The 24,533-nt window shown below is 42.0% G+C and overlaps 1 non-coding gene across 1 annotated transcript; it reads left to right on the forward strand.

The window, feature by feature from the left end:
- Window positions 4,055-4,126, forward strand: TRNAM-CAU. The gene has a single exon. It is a non-coding gene; the product is annotated as a tRNA-Met (tRNA).

Genomic DNA, 24,533 nt, shown 5'->3' on the forward strand with positions numbered 1-24,533 from the left:
GGCAAGGGGCTGGGGGTATTCTTTGGGATAAAACTGAGGCTAATTGGAGACAAGAAAATGTGAGGTGATCTTCATTCTGGCCTAGATACAACTGAGCTACAGGCTTCTTCACAATACGTATACTCAGAACATGCTCTGCGGATGGAGTCTTCAGCCCTCTGAAGTCAAAAGGTCACGGAGCATGCCCAGTTGGAGGGTCAGTAGTCGTAACTAGTTAGAGCTCAAATTGGGCTCAGCTGATTCCAAGTTCCTGGAAAACAACTCAGGCAAACCTCTTTTGTTTAGGCTACTTGACTCTTGGAAGATCTGCATGTTTTTATAAAAACAATTAAAAGGAACTTAATCAGTAGAAGCAGGTTTCAGGTGTAACAGATCTGATGACTACCTTCTGTTTTGAAACTAGCCTGCTAACTCATACAGTCAGGCTCAACAATCACTAGATGGCTTCCTAGGGCAATTCCTAGGGTTTTTCCAAAGCCTGTTGAACAAATTTCAGTTTTGCAGACAAAAATGTGATGAGCCTGTTCATGAGTATTACGGTCAATTTCAGATAGTTTTAAATGATAATTCTGACCTTCCTTCAGATGCTAATTCTAATCAGGTAGATTTTAACTCTATTTATTTACAGGCTAAACCAGGACATTTCCCTGCTAGTAAAAAGGACCAAGAGAAATAGGAAACTATGTCCACTCCAAATTTAATTAATCTGACAAACCAACTCTCTTGAGTACTACAGGAGTCACCTGAGCGGAAGGCCACCAAAAGTCTTAATCTTCAACTCCAGCAAATGAAAAGCAAGACCCTCCTAGTTTCTGCTAGGATTGCAGAGAGCCAGGACTTTGGGAAAGAGACAGTTAAACTCTTCAGGTACTTGTAACCCTCTAAGGGGCCTTTCCAGCTAGCTCTCACTTCTCAATGATGGAGCCCTGAGGAGTGACACAGGCTCTTTGCAAGCCTCCCTCCAAGTGGTTTAGAGACACGTTTCTCTAAATTGGGGCTGAAGCTCCTCCAGTCCTAATTGACATCTGAGTCATGCTCATGGTGTACAAGCCCACTACTATAAAGCAGCCCCTGCCCTGGAGTAATAGAACAGTTCAAACAGTGGAGACCTCCAGTGAACCTCAAGATGCTTCTGTCTCTGAACCTACTTGCTTCTGTTTAGGACCTTTGAGAGACACACACCCTTTTCTCCTTAGTTCTCCCACTGCTAGCTGTGTATAAGCCTGAGACTTCTTAAAGAAGTATCATGTCAGAATTTCCTTCTCTCAAAAGGAGGGGGCAGGGAGATGATTCTATAATTTGACAGTACTTATCAAAGCAGCCAATCAGATGAGTTAAATGGTGCTGTGACATCTTTTTTTGCTGTCTAGAGCTGATCCTGGGAACATTGATTATTTGTCCCTATTAAATCAGCTATCACCCTCCTTACAGACAAAATCTCCCCTGATATTGGCAAAATTCACAGTGTACCTCCCATCAGGATTCAAAGAGATCCCTGAAAACCACTCCCCAGAATTAATCAATAGCCTATGAGTAAAGAAGCCCTTCAAGGCACAAAACCCATAATAGAAGATTACAGATGCCAGAGTCTCCTTCTCGCTTTTACTAATCCCTGTAATATTCTTATTTCACCTATGAGGAAACCTAAGGGTGAGGGTGGAAGTTTGCCTAGGACTCCTGAACAAGAAATAACATTGTTCTACCTAGACACCATAGTGTTCTTAACCTTCATCTATCACTATCATCCACTTCCACTGGGAGCAAATTCTTTACATAACAGTTTTTTTAAGGTTTTTATATATCTTTATTTTTATTGACATTTAGTTGATTTACAACATTTTGAGTTTCAGGTGTACAACATAGTGGTTGACTTTTTAAAGGTTATACTCCATTTATAGTTACTCTAAAATATTGGCTATATTTCCTACGTTGTCATTTTCACTGATACTATTTCCCAAAGCACTTTTAAATACATTACTAAATTCATAAGAAAGTAAAGGAAGTACTAAATAATCACACAGACATAGTCACTTACTTATACTTGAAAGTCGCTCAGTCGTGTCAGAATTCTCTAGGCCAGAATACTGGAGTGGGTAGCCTTTCCCTTCTCCAGGGGATCTTCCCAACCCAGGTCTCCCACAATTGTGGGCAGATTCTTTACCAGCTGAGCCACAAGGAAAGCCCAAGAATACTGGAGTGAGTAACCTATCCCTTCTCCAGCAGCTCTTCCCGACCCAGGAATCGAACCAGGGTCTCCTGCATTACAGGTGAATTCTTTACCAACTGAGCTATCAGGGAAGCTCTACTTATACTTACTCAAGTGGCAAATCAGCAGAGAAACAAGGAATGTCCTGGAAGTGTTCTAAAACCCCAAATCTAGAGTTCTGTGGTTTAATATTGTGGTTGCCTGAAGTGGTAGATAGGAACTGAGGCAAACAATAGGCTTAACGTAATGTTTACCAAAAAAAATGTGAAATGAGATGTCAAGAGAGGACTTTGACATATTCCTGGGAATATAGAGTTCTGCTGGTTAACCGAGTAACAGGATTTGAACCTGACAAAGTGGGCGGCTGAATCCAACACCTACACATAGATCACACATAGATCCAGGCACCCAAATTGGCTATATATATTAATTTCCTCAGTATATTTTCTGGAGACTGGAAGTCCAAGGTCAAAGTGTCAGCAAGGGTGGTCTCTCCCAACACCTCTCTCCTTGGCTTGCAGACACCTTCTTTCTGGTTCTCAGAGTGCATGGCTTTTCCTCGGTGCACACTTTTCTAATGGTGTGTTTTGTTATTTTTTGATTGGGCTGAGTGGCTTTATTAGAGAAAGCCAGGATTACGAAGGATTTGGGAGTTGACATCAGGGCCTTTCTTCTTGCCAAAGGTGGGCACAATATTGACAAAGCTCTTGTTGTACTGCATACGCCTCTTGGCCCGGCCCATTTTCTCCTGTTTGGCCACCTTGGGAGTCTGATGTCTTACTTACCCAGCACCAGCCAGGTGCCACCAAGATATGGTGGCAACGTGAACCAACAAACAAATCAGTCTCTCTCTGCTGACAGTGGGTTTAAAAGTATTAATAAATTTATAACCTTCCCCAATGTTTTGTAGCTAGCTTTACTCTCATGCTGGGATTTTTTACTCCACCTTCAGAAATAGAACTACCATATGATCCAGAAATTCCACTGCTGGGTATATATTCAAAGAAGGAAAAAACATTAATTTAAAAACAATTCATCCCAATGTTCACAGCAGCATTATTTACAATAGTCATGGAAGCAACCTAAGTGTCCATTGACAGATGAATGGATAAAGAAGATGTGGTGTGTATACATATATATATATATATATATATATATATGATTGAATACTGCTGCTGCTGCTGCTAAGTCGCTTCAGTTGTGTCCGACTCTGTGCAACCCCACAGATGGCAGCCCACCAGGCTCCCCCGTCCCTGGGACTACTCAGCCATAAAAGAAAAAAAATGGAATTTTGCCATTTGCAACAAGATGGAGGGGTTTGGAGGATGTGCTTAGTGAAACGAGTCAGAGCAAGTCAAATACTGTATGACATTACTTATATGCAGAATCCAAAACATAAAAGAAACTAGTGAATATAACACAAAAGAAACAGACTCACAGATATAGAGAACGATGTAGGGACTCAAAGAAATGAAAGTGTTAGTTGCTTAGTAGTGTTCAACTCCTTGCGACCCCCATGGACTGTAGCCGGCCAGACTCTTTTGTCCACGGAATTCTCCAGGCAAGAATGCAGGAGTGGGTAGCCATTCCCTTCTCCAGGGGATCTTCCTGACCCTGGGATCAAACCCGGGTCTCCTGCATTGCAAACCCAGGTCTCCTGCATGAGCAGGCAGATTCTTTACCATCTGAGCCACTAGGGAAAATCACATAGTGATTACTAGCAGGATTTAGAGAGAAGTGCTGGGCACAGGGAGGAGGATGTGGGGTTTAATGGGGTTAGAAAATTAAGAGCTACAAATTACTATGTACAGAATGAATACATTATAAGGATGTATGGTACAGCACACCAGCAGAGTGGCGCAGCGGAAGCGTGCTGGGCCCATAACCCAGAGGTCGATGGATCGAAACCATCCTCTGCTAAGGTGGGGCTCTTTTCCTCCTGAAGAGAGTTTATTAAGAAAATTTGCCACTGTATATCTTCTTTAGTGAAGTGTTTAGGTAACTTTTTTGGGCTTCCCTGGTGGCTCAGATGGTAAAGAATTTGCCTGCAATGCAGGAGACCAGGGTTTGATCCCTGGGTTGGGAAGATCTCCCGGAGAAGGGAATGGCTACCTACTCCAATATTCTTGCCTGGAGAACCCCATGGGCAGAGGAGCCTGGCAGGCTATAGTCCATGGGGTTGCAAAGAATCAGACACAACTGAGTGACCAACACTCTCACTTCACTTTTCACAGGGAATATAGCCAATATTTTGTAATGACTATAAATGGAATATGTAACTTTAAAATTGAACCACTATGTTGTACACTTGAAACTCATATAGTATTGCAAATCAACTATACATCAATAATGATAAATAAAAATATATAAAAACCTTAAAAACATTTAAAAATAAATAAAAGAAATAAAATATTATTGATGGAACAACTACCAAAAGATACTAAAATTTTGGACTGAAGAAAATCCTATGGAACATTGTGTTCTTAACATTCTTAAAGCCCTATATGAAAGAATTGTATTTGCCTCTTTTTTTATGCTACTAGACTTTCTCCGCTTTGTCATATTCAGTGTTATTTTATTAGCGTAATATACCTTATTATAAGTATGCTTATGTATCTATTTACACCAAACAATGTTTGTTAAAATATCAGTTTTTTTTGTTTTAAAACATAGCTTTTATTGAAGCATAGCATATGGTAATGCTCATAATATTTATCATCAAATTTTGCATTTATGAAAACCTAATATGTATCACACTTAGCTGAGTCCCTAGTAGAATATATATGGAGCTTACATCGTAACTATTTATTTCTTTTGTTTAATTTTTCTTTCTTTCTTTTTTATGCATATCCTTATATATTGCTCTTTCATTTCTGTAAGAATGTTTCTCAAAAGTGAAATTACTGGATCAAAAAATATGTACATTGAAGTTTTGAAGCATAACAATAAAGTAAAAATCCACGTGCCCATGACCTCACACAGAACGAAAACATTTCCAATCCTGCGGCAGCCACTGGAGGTTTTACTCTGATCGACTCCTCTTGTCTCTCCACAGAGGCGACCACTCCTCTGAAGGTTTGTTTTCTGGCAGTTTGTCTCTAATTTTTTGGCAAAGCTGTGTACCATGAAGGATCTTAGTTCCCTGACCAAGGATCGAACCTGAGCCCCCCTGCAGTGGGAGCGTGGAGTCCTGACCACTGGACCACGAGGTAAGTCACTCTGCTGAAGTACTTCATGTTCATGACTCCTGTGCTTTGCCTTATAGTCTAAGAAGACAGATATTTAAACAATACACCATTTTGCTATAATATTTTTAAGTTTTACAATAATGGGTATCATGATGTGACGATATTTATCCTGAAGCACATTTCGATCACTAAAAACCACTTGATAAATATTAATTAAATTGGGGACTTCCCTGGTGTTCCGTGGCTAAGACTTTGCCTTCCAGGGCAGGGGGTGTGGGTTTGATCCCTGGTCGGGGAGCTAAGATCCCACATGCCTTGTGGCCAAAAAACCAAAACATAAAACAGAAACGATATTATAACAAATTCAATAAAGACTTTATTTTTTTTCTATTTTTAGTTTTTATTTTTATTTTATTTTATTATTTTTTTAATTTTAAAATTATTATACTTTTTTAATCTTTTTTTTTTTTGCTCTTTATTTTTAATTTTTTTTACTTTACGATACTGTATTGGTTTTGCCATACATTGACATGAATCCGCCACGGGTGTACATGAGTTCCCAATCCTGAACCCCCCTCCCACCACCCTCCCCATATCATCTCTCTGGGTCATCCCAGTGCACCAGCCCCAAGCATCCTGTATCCTATATCGAACCTAGACTGGCGATTCGTTTCTTACATGATAGCATACATGTTTCAATGCCATTCTCCCAAATCATCCCACCCTCTCCTTCTCCTACAGAGTCCAAAAGTCTGTTCTATACATCTGTTTATAATAGCCAGGACATGGAAGCAACCTAGATGTCCATCAGCAGATGAATGGATAAGAAAGCTGTGGTACATATACACAATGGAGGATTACTCAGCCATTAAAAAGAATACATTTGAATCAGTTCTAATGAGGTAGATGAAACTGGAGCCGATTATACAGAGTGAAGTAAGCCAGAAAGAAAAACACCAATACAGTATACTAAGACACATATATGGAATTTAGAAAGATGGTAATAAAGACTTTAAAAATGGTCCACATTAAAAAAAAGACTCTTAAAAAATTAAATTGCTGAGGTTTTTTGCATTGTTTACAAAAATGTTATTCCATAAAATATCTGAATAGTATTTTGTGTTAATAAATATCAGTGGCTCTTTGATTTAAAGGCAGTAAAATATAAGCTAATTGTAAAAGTTTTCCATATGTTCATATTATTTTCCAGTGACATGACACTGCCCATATATTTAGAAACAGGTTATTTTGGCAAGAAAAAGACTGTTGAATTCTAGAAAGTACAAAGTAGACACAAATGAAGGTTTTTGAACCTAGAAAGGGAAGGGTCATTTTCTATAAATGATTTTTTCACTGTTTCTCAATGGCACCCCACTCCAGCACTCTTGCCTGGAAAATCCCATGGGCGGAGGAGCCTGGTGGACCACAGTCCATGGGGTCACTAAGAGTCGGACACAACTGAGCACTTCACTTTCACTTTAGACTGTCATGCACTGGAGAAGGAAATGGCAACCCATTCCAGTGTTCTGGCCTGGAGAATCCCAGGGACGGGGGAGCCTCGTGGGCTGCCATCTAGGGGGTCACACAGAGTCGGACACAACTGAAGCGACTTGGCAGCAGCAGCAGCAGCAGCATATTCATGCAGTTATCTTAATTGCTGTCTTGCCAGTTGGCTTCACTAGATGGAGCTATGGCTGTGCGGTGCTTAGTCGCTCAGTCCTGTGTGACTCTTGGCTACCCTATGGACTGCATGAAGCCAGCCAGGCTGCTTGGTTCATGGGCCTCTCCAGGCGAAAATACTGCGGTGGGTTGCCATGCCCTCCTTCAGGGGATCTTCCCGAGCCAGGAAGCAAACCCAGGTCCCCCGCACTGCAGGCAGATTCTTTTCCATCTGAGCCCCCAGGGAAGCCCAGATGGAACCACAGGCATAATAACTACAAATGCCTTCAAAAAGTAAAAATAACTCAATATCCTGAGGAGATAATTATTTGTAGAGGAGAAACTATCACTTGTAGATATCATTTTAAAGGATATAATCTTCTATCACGTGGTTTGCCATGAACTGTCCGCTCCAGGGAGAAACATCTGCTTGGGGTTGACAATGAGGAGTTTACTAGTTAGTAACAGTTCTTTAATGAATTGAGCAGACTCCTTTATTTATTCACCTGGGCATTTATCTTCTCATTCACTGACCAAGCATTTATCAAGCACTGAGTGTGCCCAGCCCTGATAGGCAGTGGGGATATAGAAATAAACCCCACTGGGACTGTAGACACAATCCCAGTCTTCAAGAACCTCACAGCCTAAGTCAAGTAGGGAAGGTGAGTACATAAACCATCAATTACAGTATATTTGGGAGAGAATGATAGAATCAGTTACACAAGATTCAGTGGTGGCATCAAGAAAGAAATGGCCAGCTCTGACCGAGTAGGAAGACACGCCTAGAATGAATTTTAAGGGATGAATAATTCAGAGACAGTCAAAGACGGAAAGAAACCTTGGTGAATGCTGAACCAACTGAGTACTCATGCGGACAGAAAGGCGATGAGGAGGAGGAGACAGGTTATGCTGGACATAATGGCTAAATGATTGTGGGGATCAGAGGGGAGGAAGAAACTCCCTAAATCCTTCAAGACAAGTGCTGAGGGTGTCAGGATAAAAATTCAACATGACTCTGAGAAACTGAAAATGATTTTAAGAAAGCACCTCTTTCATATCTTAAATCGTAGGTAGCCTCCCCACCCTTCCCCTATTCTTGAGATCTCACTCCATTCTTTGTTTACTCTGGCGTGTGAATTTGTTCTTTCTGCCAAATGAGTCAGTATCAGATTTGTGCTGACATGTATTAAATTTCCTGTAAGAAACCAGTGTGTCATATCTCTTTCACTGTTCTCTCTCTCTCTTTGAATTTCTTTCTCTCTGTCACACACACACACACAGGGGCAAGTATGTAGAAGAAAATGCAGTGTCATTTGAAGACAGTTAAAAAGCACTGTTCCTACAACAGCAAAACCATCCCTCACTAAAACCCCAGAACTACTGTATTTGTTACCCTTACGTGTTCTTGAATCTTGGAGTGGCACATGGGCTTCATTGCATATATTCACATTATGATACATATTCATCTATTTGAAGTTTTCTATGTTGTTTTTAAGTTGCATTATTTATGAAAAAGATTAGAAAACCAGAAGTTTCATTTCTGTTTTTCCAGTCTTCCTTTTCATTTCCACTGTGAACGTAGCTCTGTTTTCAATTAACATCTCTATGTATAACTTTATCCATCCCCTAACACAGGAGTGTAATAACACTTCCTCAATGACTGTGTGAGACTTAGCCAGAAACCAACTTGCCGCGACCCCAAAAATCAGTTCGAACAGCTGCTGGAGGCAAGAGAGAGAAAGGGAGAGAAGGAAGAGAAGCCAGACTCACAAAGAGCAACTTCCCTACAGGCAGAGTGGATCAAGTGCCAGAAAAATTAAGGACTTCACTGGTGGTCCAGCGGTTGGGATTCCATGTGTCTGCTACAGGGGCACAGGTTCGATCCCTGGTCAGGGAAGATCCTTCATGCCACTCAGTGTGGCCCTCCTCCCGCCACCCCAAGAAAAACCAAACCAATAGAATGGCATGATCAAGTTTGTTCATTATAGCCACAGAGTCAAGAACACATTGAAAATCACTGAGGAAAGTACATCAACTAAACTTCAATTTAAACAAACAAAAACCTTGGACTGAAAAAAAACAAAACAAAAACTTAAAACTTAAAAAATTCTAACTTCCTTTTGAAATGTTTGTAGATTTTCGGATCTGCCTAGTCGTGTAGCAGAAAGAACTCAGATATGCATATTTGAGTCTCGTCCAGGGTCTCCCAGCCTCCCCCTCCATTTCTTCATCGATATCCACACCGCCCCTTTTCTGCCCTCCACCCACTTCTGTGTCCTCCCACCCTCCTGCTACCTCATGCCCGGATCATCCCCGCAGGACAATTATCGTGGACAGAGGAGCATCAGGAGTAACCACAAGCCGGTGCTGAATGACAAGTACAAACTCCACCTACCTGAATAGTGTGTTTCTGAGAAAAGTGTACTAAACGGTCAAGTCAAATGTGTTTAAGACATAACATGAACTGATGGAAGGAGCATAAGACGCTTATGACAAAAAGTCTTGGCTCAGAGGGTTCTTCAGAGAAGCAGTTGATTCTAGGGCTGGGGTAGGCAGAATGTAATTGAGCCTGGAAAATCGTGTGTCAGAAAATAAAGAAGTACTCGAACTTCCCTGGGTGGTCCAGTGACTAAGACTCTGTTCTCCCAATGCAGGGGGCTGGATTCAATCCCTGGTCAGGGAACTAGGTCCCACATGCTGCAACTGAGACCCAGCACAGCCAAATAAAGAAATTGAAAATTTAAAAACATAGTCTTTAGAAAAAGAAACGAAGAAAATAATGAAGTACTCAAAGCAGCAACATAGTCCCACAAGCAACATAACCCCACAATGATGAGGCATGACAAAAGGATACATGAGCCAACCTAAAAGAAGGAGATGGCAGCCCACTCCAGTACTCTTGCCTAGAAAGTCCCATGGGCGGAGGAGCCCGGTGTCCATGGGGTCGCAAAGAGTCCGACACAACTGAGCGACTTCAAAGGAGTCCCCAGTGGCCAAAGTTGGAACAATTTGAGCAACAAAGTAAATAATGATAACACTGGGTTATGATCCACAGAATAAAATAAATATCCATCCAGCTATTAGTACAAAGATATCTCTATTCCATCTATCTATAACAAAATCACTATTAGGTAAACATTATAATAATGATTGTTGCAGGTAGCATCCACTGCTGCTGCTGCTGCTACTAAGTCGCTTCAGTCGTGTCCGACTCTGTGCGACCCCATGGACAGCAGCCCTCCAGGCTCTTCTGTCCACAGGATTCTCCAGGCAAGAACACTGGAGTGGGTTGCCATTTCCTTCTCCAACTGATAAATACTAAAATCTATAGGTGAAAGTTTGAGGAAAATTAGGATATTAGCATCATCTCAATGTAACTCCACTAAGATATTCCTCAATTACAAAGGGGAAAATAATAAGAGTAGCGAAACCTGACAGATACCATCTCAACCAAGTGATCAAGGATAATATCACCAGTAACAGGACATACCAACGTTGTGTATTTTCTAATATAATGTACTGAGAAGGACACTTTGCCTCATGCATAAACTCGGTCTAATGGTGAGGAAACATTAGACAAACCCCAAATGAATGACATTCTACAAAATATCTGGCCAGTACTATTCAACAGTGTCAAGGTCATGGAAGACAAAGATTGAGGAGTTCTCCCTCACTGGAAGAAACTAAGGAGGAATAATTCAATGCAATGTGAGATTCTGCATTGGATCCCAGAATGACAAAGAGATGCTAGGGGGGAAAATGATGAAATTCAAAGGTCTGTAGTTTAATTAATAGTACTGTAACAATGTTTTCTGATTTTGATGACTGAACTATGGTTGTCTGTTAACATTAAGAGGGGGTTAGAGGAAGGTAGCAGAGAAGGCGATGGCACCCCACTCCAGTACTCTTGCCTGGAAAATCCCATGGACGGAGGAGCCTGGTAGCCTGCAGTCCATGGGGTCGCTAAGAGTCGGACATGACTGAGCGACTTCACTTTCATGCATTGGAGAAGGAAACGGCAACCCAATCCAGTGTTCTTGCCTGGAGAATCCCAGGGATGGGGGAGCCTGGTGGGCTGCTGTCTATGGGGTCGCACAGAGTCGGACACGACTGAAGCAACTTAGCAGCAGCGGCAGCAGAGGAAGGTAGATTTGAATTTTTTTCTAAAAATCTAAAATTATTTAAAATTAAAAATTTTTAACACCTTGGGTCAAATCTCAACAACTGAATTTATTAGTTCTATGACCTTTCTGGGCCTCATTTTTCTTACTAATAACAGGGAGTTAGGAAGGATGATCCCTAAGCCCATTCTGGAAAGTGAAGTGAAAGTGAAAGTCGTGTCAGACTCTTTGTGACCCCTGGAGTGGGTAGCTGTTCTCTTCTCCAGGGGATCTTCCCAACCCAGAGATTGAACCCAGGTCTCCCACACTGCAGCTGAGCCACAAGGAAAGCCCAAGAATACTGGAGTGGGTAGCCCACCCTCTCTCCAGCAGATCTTCCCAGCCCAGGAATAAAACTGGGGTCTCCTGCATTGCAGGTGGATCTTCACCAACTGAGCTACCAGGGAAGCTCATTCTGAAGAACAGCAGAATCGCTTTCTTGCCCACAGTGTTTGACTTGCTTTACTTCTGCAGACCACATGCAGCGGATGTTGAAAGTGGGGAATCTTGAAAACAGTCATGAAATGATAATTGCAGATAATTCCTCTCTGAAGTTCAAGTTTCCAATTTAAGGCAGAATAATACAGGACTGGAGAATTGTTCCCAGCTCATTAGGGTTTAGAAGCTGCTTCAATAGAGATCATGCCAAGAGGAAACTTACTCACTCAAAAGTACTGCTAGAGAAAGAGAGTTTTAGTTTTAGTCCAGAAGAAAACATAGAAAAATAGAATATTAGCTGTTGAAGAGTAAAGGAATTATGAGAAGTCACTTTGTTTCAAAGTCTCCTTAATGTCACCATTGTCTTTTTAGAATTAAAGATACATCTGCCAAAATTTTTTACTTAGTTCTTGTACTTGTAATGGATAAACATACTGTTGAAACTTGCCATCTCTCTAATCCCAGCATCTTGGAAGAATGTCTTAGGAATGCTCTGGTAGTTAAAATACAAATCAACTTGGCAGTGTTCATTTCCCCTGATACCCTCCCACACACCCACACATGCATTTCTCTTGACCACTAGGACATTCCAAGCTCTCTCCTTCCAACAGCATCTGCCTCCCCGCTCTCATTCTCCTGTGGGCCCTTCATCCCTGAGAACACACGGCATTCTATCCAAGCGTGAATCTGAACTCAAGATGTTGTTGTTTAGTTGCTCAGTTCAGTTCAGTCACTCAGTTGTGTCCGACTCTTTGCGACCCCATGGACTGCAACACGCCAGGCTCCTCGGTCCATGGGATTTCCCACCCAAGAATAGTTCTTCTCCAGGGACCTTCCTGAACCAGGGATTGAACCCACATCTCCTGCATTGCCAGGCAAATTCTTTACTGCTGAACCACCAGGGAAGCCCAAGGATACAACACCTCAAACTAGGCAAGATCCCTCTTTTATTATACTTTCCAAGTTCAGCAAGGTTTTCTTTAGTCACTGACAGTCAGAAATTTCCGTCTTATTTATCTATCTTTTTCTTTCAAAATTTCAAAGTTCTACTCATCCAGGGTCTTTCTCAATCGAACAAAAGCCAATTGTTTTTGTACACTTTCTAACTGTTATAGGAAGTTGAGTTTTAAGTTTACTGGAAATTTTCTGCAATCAAATCTCTGTAGAGTATGAATTACCCAGAAAACTCTCCAGGAGCCCATTTAGAATTATTTACTTTCAGAAAAACTAGCAAGACCTTCTCATGAGTCTTACCCTATGGGGTTTTCATAACCAGATGGCCCACAGAAAGTGCATGTTTGCAGCGTTACTCAGCATCCTTATAGGGTAAGAAAGCTCCATGTTGGTGATAAAGGTGTTAAATCAGAGCTTATTGGGATTACATGACCCCTTTCAGTTGCCTGGGACTCCGCCTGGTTGTGTAATAATAGCCATCTACCCAAAGGCAGCTCCTTTGCCACCAGTCCTGGTTCTACCAGGGACTGGCTTTCATCCCAGACTGGATTAATCTGGCTATTTGAAGATTTATCCCTTCATGCACCAAAACAGAAATATGATTTAAATTGTTCTCTATGAAATGTTCATGTATTTACCCTTCTTTGCTTTTAAAATAGAAGATCAGTTCAGTTCAGTTCAGTCGCTCAGTCATCTCCGACTGTTTGCGACCCCTTGGACTGCAGCACGCTCGGCCTCCCTGTGCATCACCAACTCCTGGAATTTACTCAGACTCATGTCCATTGAGTCGGTGATGCCATCCAACCATCTCATTCTCTGTTGTCCCCTTCTCCTCCTGCCTTCAATCTTTCCCGGCATCACGGTCTTTTCAAATAAGTCAGTTCTTCGCATTAGGTGGCCAAAGTATTGGAGTTTCAGCTTCAACATCAGACCTTCCAATGAACACCTGGGACTGATCTCCTTTAGGATGGACTGGTTGGATCTCCTTGCAGTCCAAGGGACTCTCAAGAGTCTTCTCCAACACTACAGTTCAAAAGCATCAATTCCTTGGTGCTCAACTTTCTTTATAATCCAACTCTCACATCCATACATGACTACTGGAAAAACCATAGCTTTGAATATACTGCATATGATTTACCTAGGTTTAAATAGAATATACTGCATATGATTTAACATTTCTGGATGAACCCTATGACAAAACGTGATGCCCTGTGACTACGGAAATGTATAACATTGTCTGATTTTGTTTCAATCATTCCAGGCTCACACTCTTTTGGATTCTTAGGTCATACTTTTAGTTTTTTCTCCTCCACTGCCAAGGTGTCACTATTACCACTGTGCCTTTTAGTGCACACTGCAGCTACTTCTTATCCCCTGTGGGTGAGGGGATGAGATGTCTGTTATCACAATACCACATGTATTAAGAAAATAAGTCTATAGATCCAGAGAGAGGCCTGGTAACCTCTCACATGATTAACATACATGAGATTTGAGTATGAGTCAAAAGAAGTGACGGAAGCTAGAAAGGAAATAAAATGATGCATTGGAGTTCATTATGGAAAAATCTCTTTGAGCAGCCAAATTACAAAAACATAAGACTGCATTGTTCTTTAATTAAGGTGTATTGCATACACAACACAATGTGTACATCTTCAGTATACAGTTTAATGTTTTGACAAATGTATACACCTGTGCGTGCACGCTAAGTCACTTCAGTCGTGTCTGACTCTTTACAACTCCATGGATCATAGCCCACCAGGCTCCTCTGTCCATGAGATTCTCCAGGCGAGAATACTGGAGTGGGTTGCCATGCCCTCCTCCAGGGGATCTTCCTGACCCAGGGGTTGAACCCATGTCTCTTATGTCTCCTGCACGGGCAGGTGGGTTCTTTACCACTAGTACCACCAGGTAAATCCAGTATATACTTATGTAACCCCATTACTCAAAGCAAGATTCAGACCATTTCCAACATGCAGAAGTTCCTTTGTGCCCTTTCAAGCCAATGCCCATCACACATCCCCAAAGACAACGGTGGTTCTGATTTCTGGTGCTATAGTATTTATTTGCCTGTCCTTGGACTTTACATAAATGGAATCATGCAATATACTCTCTTCTATGTCTGGCTTCTTTTGTTTAATATAATGTTTTGGAGGTTCAAGCTGCTGCATGTATTGGTGGCTTATTCTTTTTTATTGTTGAGTAGTGGTGAATTACGGGGCTTCCCAGGTGATACAGTGGTAAAGAATCTGCCTGCAATACAGGAAGCATGTGTTGAGTCCCTAGGTTGGGAAGATCCCCTGGGGAAGGAAATGGCAACCCACCCCAGTATTCTTGCCTGAGAAATCTCATGGACGGAGGAGACTGGTTGGCCACAGTCCATGGGGTTGCGAAGAACTGGACATGACTGAGTGACTGAGCGCACATGGTAGGGCATTATACATATACAGCTCAATCTGTTTATCCAGCCTTCTGTTGATGGAATTTGGTTTATTTCTAGTTTGGTGCTATTATGACTAGAGCCCTATAAATATTTAAATATAGGTCATTTGTGGACATGTTTTTATTTCTCTTGGGTAAATACCTAAGAGTGGAATTTTTTTAAATAGGCCAATCTTACTACTTGTATTTATAATGACTTCATATACATAATCATTTCTTAAACATTATTGATTGGCTTTTAATTTTTAGTTAATCTATAACAAAGCCAGTGAAATGTAACTAGAGTTACAGGAGAGAGAAAGCAGCAGAGAAGAGAGTATAGTAAGTAGAAGGAACAACACTTGCAAAGGCCCTGAGGAGGAAAATATTTGATGTATCTGGGGAGTTGCGTGAAAGCTTTGTGGCTGGAGCAAATAACGTCTGAAAGAAATGGTAGTAGGAATTGAAGCTGATGGGACGGAGGGGTCAGACTACATAGGGTTTAGTAGGTTGCATTAAGCATGCTAGATTTGGGAATTCTCTGGTGGTCCAGTGGTTAAGCGGAGAAGGCAATGGCACCCCACTCCAGTACTCTTGCCTGGAAAATCTCATGGATGGAGGAGCCTGGAAGGCAGTAGTCCATGGGGTCGCTGAGGGTCAGACATGACTGAGCACCTTCACTTTCACTTTTCACTTTCACGCATTAGAGAAGGAAATGGCAACCCACTCCAGTGTTCTTGCCTGGAGCATCCCAGGGACGGGGGAGCCTGGTGGGCTGCCATCTCTGGGGTCGCACAGAGTCGGACACGACTGCCGTGACTTAGCCTTAGCCTAGCCAGTGGTTAGGACTGCATTTTCACTGCCAAAGGCCCATGGAATTAAGCTGCAAGGCCAAAAAAAAACAATGCTAGATTTTATCTTAAGATAAGTGCATGCAACCAGTGATTTCAGGGGGTCAAATAATATTTCAGGGGAGGAGATGGAAGTACATAAAGGAAGAAGCAGACAGAGCTCCTTACTAAAGCTTTGGAGAGACGGGCAGGGCCATAGTTGGTCTAGAGATGAAGAAATATGGGCTTATTGGAGACATTTTGGAAAAAGAACTTGAGCGCATGGCATCTACCAAGTAAATATCGATGTTAAAAAAAAATAGAGCAAAATTTCAAGAAAATTTCCAAGCATTATTTTTAAAATCTGAAATTCACCATCTTTTTTGGTGTGGGCTGATTTTCTGTGAGACATTAAAGGTATTGCCAGGACAGCTGAAACAAATGAGACTAAGGAGAAAAAGTAAATAAAAGAGCAAAGAGTGAGAGACAGCAAGAGATTGTTCATTTAATTTCAAGTATTAGGAAGCCAGTACTAAAACAGAGAAGTGGGATGACAATGAATTGTACCTTATTGTGGCCCAGGCTCATTAAGTTTTCTAAATGGCTGGGCTCAGAGACCTATTTCTTCTTTTGGTTTCACATCTGCATCTTCAGTGAAATAGGGAAACAACCAAGCCCTTTACTACACAGTGGTGTAGAAGTGATAATGTTCCCAAAATACATTTATAGCATGTGCATCTGAAATCACTCTAAAACACATTTTTTTTTACAGTGAAATAGGTCAGACAAAGAAAGACAAATACTATATTGTATCACTTGTATGTCAAACCTAAAAAAGCTGCACTCACAGAAACAGACTAGAATGGTGGTCACCAGGAGCTGAGTGGTGGGGGAAAAGGAGGTGTTGGTCAAATAGTATTAATGCAACCTACCAGTTGGAGGATGAATAAGTTCTGGGGATATAAGGTACAGCTCGGTGATCATAGTTAATAGTAATGTAGTATATACTCGGTAGTTGATAAGAAAAGTAGATCGTAAATGCTCCCACCACAAAACAAAAAAGAAAATGACATCACATAAAAGAAATGGGAAGTATGCGACAGGATGCAAGTATTAACTAATGCTATGGTGGCAATCGCTTTGCAATGAGTGTTTCCAATCAACACTCGTACACCTGAAACTTATACAATGGTAAATGTCAATTATGTTTCAATAAAGCTGGAAAAAGTAAGAAAGCACATATATTTCATGGGACTTATCCAGTTGGGATCTACCAGTGGCAGTGCCAAAAGGGTAGAATAAGGAAGCTTTAGTCACCCCCATAATCTTCATTACCCCTATCAAAGCTCCCCCCAAAATATACAATCTAAAGAATGACAAACATGCTCTACAAATGAACTTCCTCCGTCCAGCAGTGACCACAGAAACACTTAACCACTGGGAGGGCATGAGCACTGCAAGGACACTGCCTATAAATAACCAACAGGGGTATCCTAGCATGGACTGCGGGTACCACATACACATCTGCCCTCCTCCATCCACTTATTTTCCTCCGAACTCTGATAACATTTCTGGTTTACTGCTGTCTCCTTCCCATTCTGCTTGTCCTTAGGTGCATGCTTTACTATCATTTGGTGGGATTTCAGTATGCATTGAAAAGCTATGTTTAGCAAAAAGTCTATAAGATGCTCTATTCTGTTATCACATTCGCTCCTTATACCACCCTTATGAGAAAGGTATTATTGCAGAGAGTGAAAAAGTTGGCTTAAAGCTTAACATTCAGAAAACGAAGATCATGGCATCTGGTCCCATCACTTCATGGCAAATAGATGGGGAAACAGTGGAAACAGTGCCAGACTTTATTTTTGGGGGCTCCAAAATCACTGCAGATGGTAATCGCAGCCATGAAATTAAAAGACACTTACTCATTGGAAGGAAAGTTATGACCAACCTAGATGGCATATTCAAAAGCAGAGACATGACTTTGCCAACAAAGGTCTGTCTAGTCAAGGCTATGGTTTTCCAATGGTCATGTATGTGAGAGTTGGACTGTGAAGAAAGATGAGCGCTGAACAATTGATGCTTTTGGAGTGTGGTGTTGGAGAAGACTCTTGAGAGTCCCTTGGACTGCAAGGAGATCCAACCAGTCCATCCTAAAGGAAATCAGTCCTGAATATTCATTGGAAGGACTGATGCTAAAGCTGAAACTCCAATACTTTGGCCACCTGATGTGAAGAACTGACTCATTTGAGAAGACCGTGATACTGGGAAAGATAGAAGGCTGAAGGAGAAGGGGACGACAGGGGATGAGATGATTGGATGGCATCACTGACTCAATCGACATGAGTGTGAGTAAACTCTGGGAGTTGGTGACGGACAGGGAGGCCTGGGTGCTGCAGTCCATGAGGTCACAAAGAGTCAGACATGACTGAGTGACTGAACTGAACTGAACATAAGGAAACCAAGGTACAAGCATGGTTACAATTCCTACTCAAGGTCGGATATTAATAATTATAATGGAACAATATTCAAATTAGTCAATCTGGTGACAAAGTCTATGCTCTTTCCTCCCAAAGAAGAAGCATCTCCCAACGTGCGTGGATGTGATTGCTATACTTCTCTCTCCATATTAATATGCTTTCCCCAAACTTCTGCTAGTATCATGTTTTTCAAAAGTGGATCAACTGTCCACATGTATCAGAAGCATTTGGATGTGATTATTTCAAATGTGAATTCTGAGTTCCACCCTAGGGCTGCTGAACCTTGGCCTCAAGGAGGCTGGGGGTGGGGATTTGCATTTTAAGCTATTCTCTAGATGATAATGCCCAGACTATGTTGAGAAGCATTGCTCTAATTAATGCATGCCTCTGCAAAGCAATAACACCCACCATTCCTTTCTGGCCTGAATTCCTTTTGCTGTTGGGATAATGTACTTATATCTTGATGAATCCAAGCTGTTTCACAGTAATACTAGAGAAGACCATGTCAGATAATTGAGGGGAAATATCAAGGAGTAAACATTCCGTCACTTTTTCCAATATAGGGTATCTAAAAATGCTGCTACCAAAAACTGTAAGTATGTTACAACAGAAAACATAATTTTAAAAGCTAGATGGGGTCCAAAATCACTGCAGATGGTGACTGCAGCCATGAAATTAAAAGACACTTGCTCCTTGGAAGAAAAGCTAGGACCAACCTAGACAGCATATTAAAAAGCAGAGACATTACTTTGCCAACAAAGGTCTGTCTAGTCAAAGCTATGCTTTTTATGTATGGATGTGAGAGTTGGACTATAAAGTTGAGCGCTGAAGAATTGACGCTTTTGAATTGAGAAGACTCTTGAGAGTCCCTTGAACTGCAAGGAGATCCAACCAGTCTATCCTAAAGTCCATCCAATCAGTCTTGATATATTCATTGGAAGGACTGATGCTAAAACCAAAACTCCAATACTTTGGCCACCTGATGTGAAGAACTGACTCATTGCAAAAGACCCTGATGCTGGGAAAGATTGAAGGCAGGAGGAGAAGGGAATGACAGAGGATGAGATGGTTGGATGGCATCACTGACTCCATGGACACGAGTCTGAGCAAACTCCAGGAGTTGGTGATAGACAGTGAGGCCTGGTGAGCTGCAGTCCATGGGGTTGAAAAGAGTCGGACATGTCCAAGTGACTGCACTTAATTGAGACTGGGATAAAACTAGTAAGAGGACCAGAAAGGACTAGAAAACAAATCCAACGGATAAGCTAATGTTCACACTAATCCTGCTGGCTGGAACATCCCTGGGAGCCAGCAGACACAGTCTGAGGATTGAGCAGCTGGGACTCAGGCTGTACCCCACACAAAGCCAGGCTGAAGGAGGCATCTTAGTGAATGAACCGGTCACGCACCATGCTAATGTTGGTCATGAATCTGTTAGGAGAGCGCGTGTGTGTGCTAAGTCACTTCCGTTGTGTCCAACTCCACCAGGCTCCTCTGTGCATGGGATTCTCCAGACAAGAACTGAAGTGGGTTGCCATGCCCTCCTCCAGGGGATCGTGCCAACCCAGGGATCAAACCCGCGTCTCTTATGTCTCCTGCAGTCAGGCAGGCTCCTTATGACTAGCACCACCGGGGAAGCCCCTAGGAAGGGATTCTGTGAATAACTTTGCTGTGAGTCCTTTCAGGGTTGAGCATCCCTGATTCACCGCGCTAGAAGCCACGCATCGGAGAGGCAGATCTAACCCTGGCTAACAGTGAGAGCTCTGGAGGAAATGGCTGGAGTACTAGCTTGATTCCATCATTCTCCCAGTGTGAACTTGGACGAGCTCTTGACCCTCGCTGGGTCTCAGTGTCCTTGTCTGAAAACATGTACCTGACAAGGTTGATGTAAAGCTTAAATTATTTAACACATGTAAGTGCCTTTACCAATGTCTCATAAGTAGCAAGCTCCCAACAGATAGCAACTGTGTTAGAGTCAAACACTGGTCCCTGCAGCAAATCCCAAGCAGACAAGCCTCTTTGGACTTAACCTTTAAATGTCCAAGTTATACCCATTGAGCTCTAACGTTTAGATATAAAAACAGTGGTATTGATCTTTGGTACAAACACTGGCAGGTTATTTCTTTAACATTCTGGAAATCTAAGTATATACAGTATATCACTTTGCAGCTACTTTTTCATAGAAGTGTAACTCTACATGCTAATTTCAAGCATTTCAAGCTAATTTCATTTATTCCAACTTGGCCTAGCACCTCCTTCCTGTCCTCCTTTCTTATCTCCAGCCACTGGCCCATTGCTGCCAAACACTGGCTTGGGAGGGTTTCCAGCCCCTCCCAAACTCAAACGTTCCCTAGTACTGCTGCTGCTGGGTTTTTTTTTCCATCTTTGTTGTTGGTCAGTTGCTCAGTCACGTTTGACTCTTTGCCACCCCATGAACTGCAGCACGCCAAGCTTCCCTGTCCATCACCATCTCATGGAGTTTGCTCAAACTCATGTCCATTGAGTCAGTACTGACATCCAACCATCTCATCCTCTGGTGCCCCCTTCTCCTCTTGCCCTCAATCTTTCCCAGCATCAGGGTCTTTTCCAATGAGTCAGTTCTTCACATCAGGTGGTCAAAGTATTGGAGCTTCAGCTTCAGTATCAGTCCTTCCAGTGAATATTCAGGGTTGATTTCCTTTAGAATTAACTGTTTTGGTCTCCTTGCAGTCCAACGGACTCTCAAGAGTTTTCTGCGGCACCACAATTCAAAACCGACAATTCTTCGGTGTTCACATTCTTTATGGTCCAACTCTCACAACCGTACATGACTACTTGCTTAGCTTTTTAAAAAATACTCTCAGAATTTCTGCTTTGCCAAGCTTGTATAACTTCTGCCTACAGCTAATAAGCAGCTGTTTTTATGGTTACCACACCCTTTTAAACTCTAGAAAACAGTCAAATTCCATGAAAGTAAATTTTGTGCTTTAAGATTGTTTATAAATGGGGGAAAGCCTCCTCTTTCACTTAAGTTGCTTCATATGGGATGGGTCATAAAACTTAAACTAGGTAATAGAACTTTGGATAGGTCACCCTAGCACCAAAAGTATATCCTGTATTCCATCCACTAATCACTTCCTGATGTTATTAGAGGCTGGAAAGGAACACCCCAAAATGAAAAGCAGTGTTAGGGATCTGGGATATCTTTTCTCTTCTTCAAAAGCTTCCTTGAGTCTTAAACCAGATTTTAAATATATGGAAATTAAGTTAAAATTACTCATTATGACTTTTCTCTCTTGACCCATGTAAATTTCAAACATTCACTATTCATGACTCTCACCTCTTTAAACATCAGAATCAATTGGTTTTTTTTAAAGGTAGGTCAAAGAAACATCTTTGTCATAACATTTTTTTTTTAATGACAGTGAGCAAGGAACCCATAGTAAGTTCCTGCTACCCCTCCTATTTTAGAAGAAGTCTTTCCTGCAATAGCTCAGACTAGAAATTTAAAATTTTTTTTCCTGGGACTTCCCTGGTGGTCCAGTGTTTGGGACTTTGCCTTCCAACGCAGGGGGTGCAGATTCCATCCCTTGTCAGGGAGCTAAGACTCCATACGCCTCTCAGCCAAAACAACAAAACAGGAAACAGGAACAATATTGTAACACGTTGAATAAAGACTTCAAAAATGGTCCACATCAAAAAAAAAGAAAATCTTAAAAAATAATAATAATAATAATAAATTTTTTTTTCTGTCATGCCAAAACCCAAAGGGGTCACACGACTGATTGAGAACACAGCACAAATGCCTCAGATGAATTGTTTTTTAATAAAGCATGGCTCAAAATAGCCAAAGTCCAACCTCCATAAAATACTGCTCTGCCTAGATGTTCTTGAACAAAGAAATTTCATTTGGAAAACATTAACTGCAGGGTCTGTGCTTGGAGGTTTGGAGCATCTGGACTCAGCGATGGTTGGACAAACAGCTGGTGACCTCCTGGGAGCAGCGCTGGGGCTCTTGCACGGCTGATCACATATAGATTATAAAATTACTCTTCTGCTCTTTAGTCAGCTCAGCCGCTCAGTGGTGTCTGTGACCACATGGACTGCAGCATGCCAGGCTTCCCTGTCCACCACCAACTTCCACTTTTCAGCGTCCCCCAGAATGATGGGAAATCATGTGCTGCCTCAGGGACCTGTGGAAAGGACATGGTATTTGGTCCAGGAGATCGTTCCTGGCCTGGACGATGGTTGTACCCTTGAGCAAGTTCTTGTTCTCTGAGCCTTCCACGGCCACACAAATTCAACAAGACAGCATACACCTATGCAGCTACCTATTAATAGAAAACACACAATAAGTGCATCTTCATTACTGGGAAAAAAACACGTCTCTGTAGAGTCTTCTGGGAAATCACTCATAACAAGCCCTTCTTTGTAAACTGTTTCCATAGGCTGTAGCAGTCAACAAAGCTCTTAAGAGAAATCAGATAAAGACACAATGCCCATAAGTTCTGAAATCTCAATTAAACCAATGTTGAAGACTAAATTTTAATTTTAGGCCAGTTTGACGCCCAGAGGTCCCTCTCTGGTTTCTGCTTCCTGTAAGCCTGGGTTTCCTGCCTTCAGGAGTCTCGTGCAGTCTGTAAATGAGTGAAGCAAGATCACAGGGAGTATTAGGAACTGTGGAAAACTGGACTGTATCGGCCCCATCAAAAAAAGAAAAAAAAAAGATTCTAATTCAAACATTTTGTCCAAAACTCACCTGTAGGCTAAGGCCAAGTCTCAGGCAAGCAGACATTAGCTTTTCAAAAAATTTTTTTATTTATTTATGGCTGTACTGGGTCGTTGCTGCTGCGCTCAGGCTTTCTCTAGTTGTGGCGAACAGGGGCTACTCTAGTTGCGATTCACAGGCTTCTCCCTGTGGTGGCTCCTCTTGTTGCGGACCACGGGGCTCTAGGGTACACGGGCTCAGCAGTTGTGGCACACAGACTCAGTTGTCTTGTGACACATGGGATGTTCTCGGGCCAGGGACTGAACCTGTGTCCAATGCAAATTCTTAGCCCCTGGACCACCAGGGAAGCCCTGCTTTTGTTCTTTAATGGGTATATCTTAACAGGATGAAGTGGGCATTAACTGACATTCAGTCTTGTAGTCATACACAGCGCTTTGCTAAACTTTGAGTACTAAATTCCTAGATGCTTACTCAGGTTTGGCCTTTCTCCTCCTCCATCATCTAGCCAGTATGCTAACATGTCTTGCAGCTGTCAGCAGGAAGACATTATTAAAGGATGTGTGGCCAGCTGGGAGCTCATTCAAGCCTTATCCGGCGGAGTAACTGGACTCATTCAACAGGAATTTGTAGAGCACCTACCCTGAGCAGAACCACACACCACACATGCATCTAGGCAGGTTTTCCTACTTTTCAGCCCCTATTTTACTCCGAGGATTTAGATTTAGCAAGATTAGCAAGTCATGTCATTGGTTTCTTATTCCTTTAAATAAACAGGCACCTTTCAGTTATCAGCAGCAAAATGTTTTGTTGTTATTTATAAGTAGAATCACAGGAAATCTGCTTCTAATCTTGTCATTTCTTTCGTTTTTAAAATATGTATTGTATTTATCTGGCTGCACCAGGTCTTAAGTTGCGGCAGATGAACTTTAGCATACGAACCCTTAGTTGGGGCATGCAGGATCTAGCTCCCTGGCCGGGGATCGAACCCTGGCCCCCTGCATTGGCAGGGCAGAGTCTTAGCCACTGTACCACCAGAGAAATTCCTCATCTTGCCCTTTCTGAGCTTGCTTGAAAGTTGTTCTGAACTCTGCTTAAGTCACCCCAGCCAGTAGAAACGATGCACCAGGCACTCTGCTCAAGCATTGCAAGGCTTTACACCCTGCTGGAGTTTGTGATCTTACATGACCACCTATGACTCTGGTGAACACAAAATGGAAAAACGGACTTATAAATGCCCTACAAAAGCAGGCAAAATACAGAGAGTTTAGAATGGTAAGATGTATACACTGGGTGTCACAATAGACCTGTTGGGATGCAATGTAAAATAATGATTATAAAGTTCCAGTGAGCAAGGGCAAAGATCTTGAAATTAGAGTGATTTTTTACTGGATCTCAGTTTCAGCCTACTGGAGGTAAAAGCCAGATGCAATGAACTGAAGAGGGAGTGGGGCAGGGAGAGAAGAAAAGAGCTGATAAAAGGGAAGAAAATAGC

Source organism: Capra hircus, chromosome 12 (genome assembly GCF_001704415.2).
Source record: "Capra hircus breed San Clemente chromosome 12, ASM170441v1, whole genome shotgun sequence".
Taxonomy (NCBI): Eukaryota; Metazoa; Chordata; class Mammalia; order Artiodactyla; family Bovidae; genus Capra; species Capra hircus.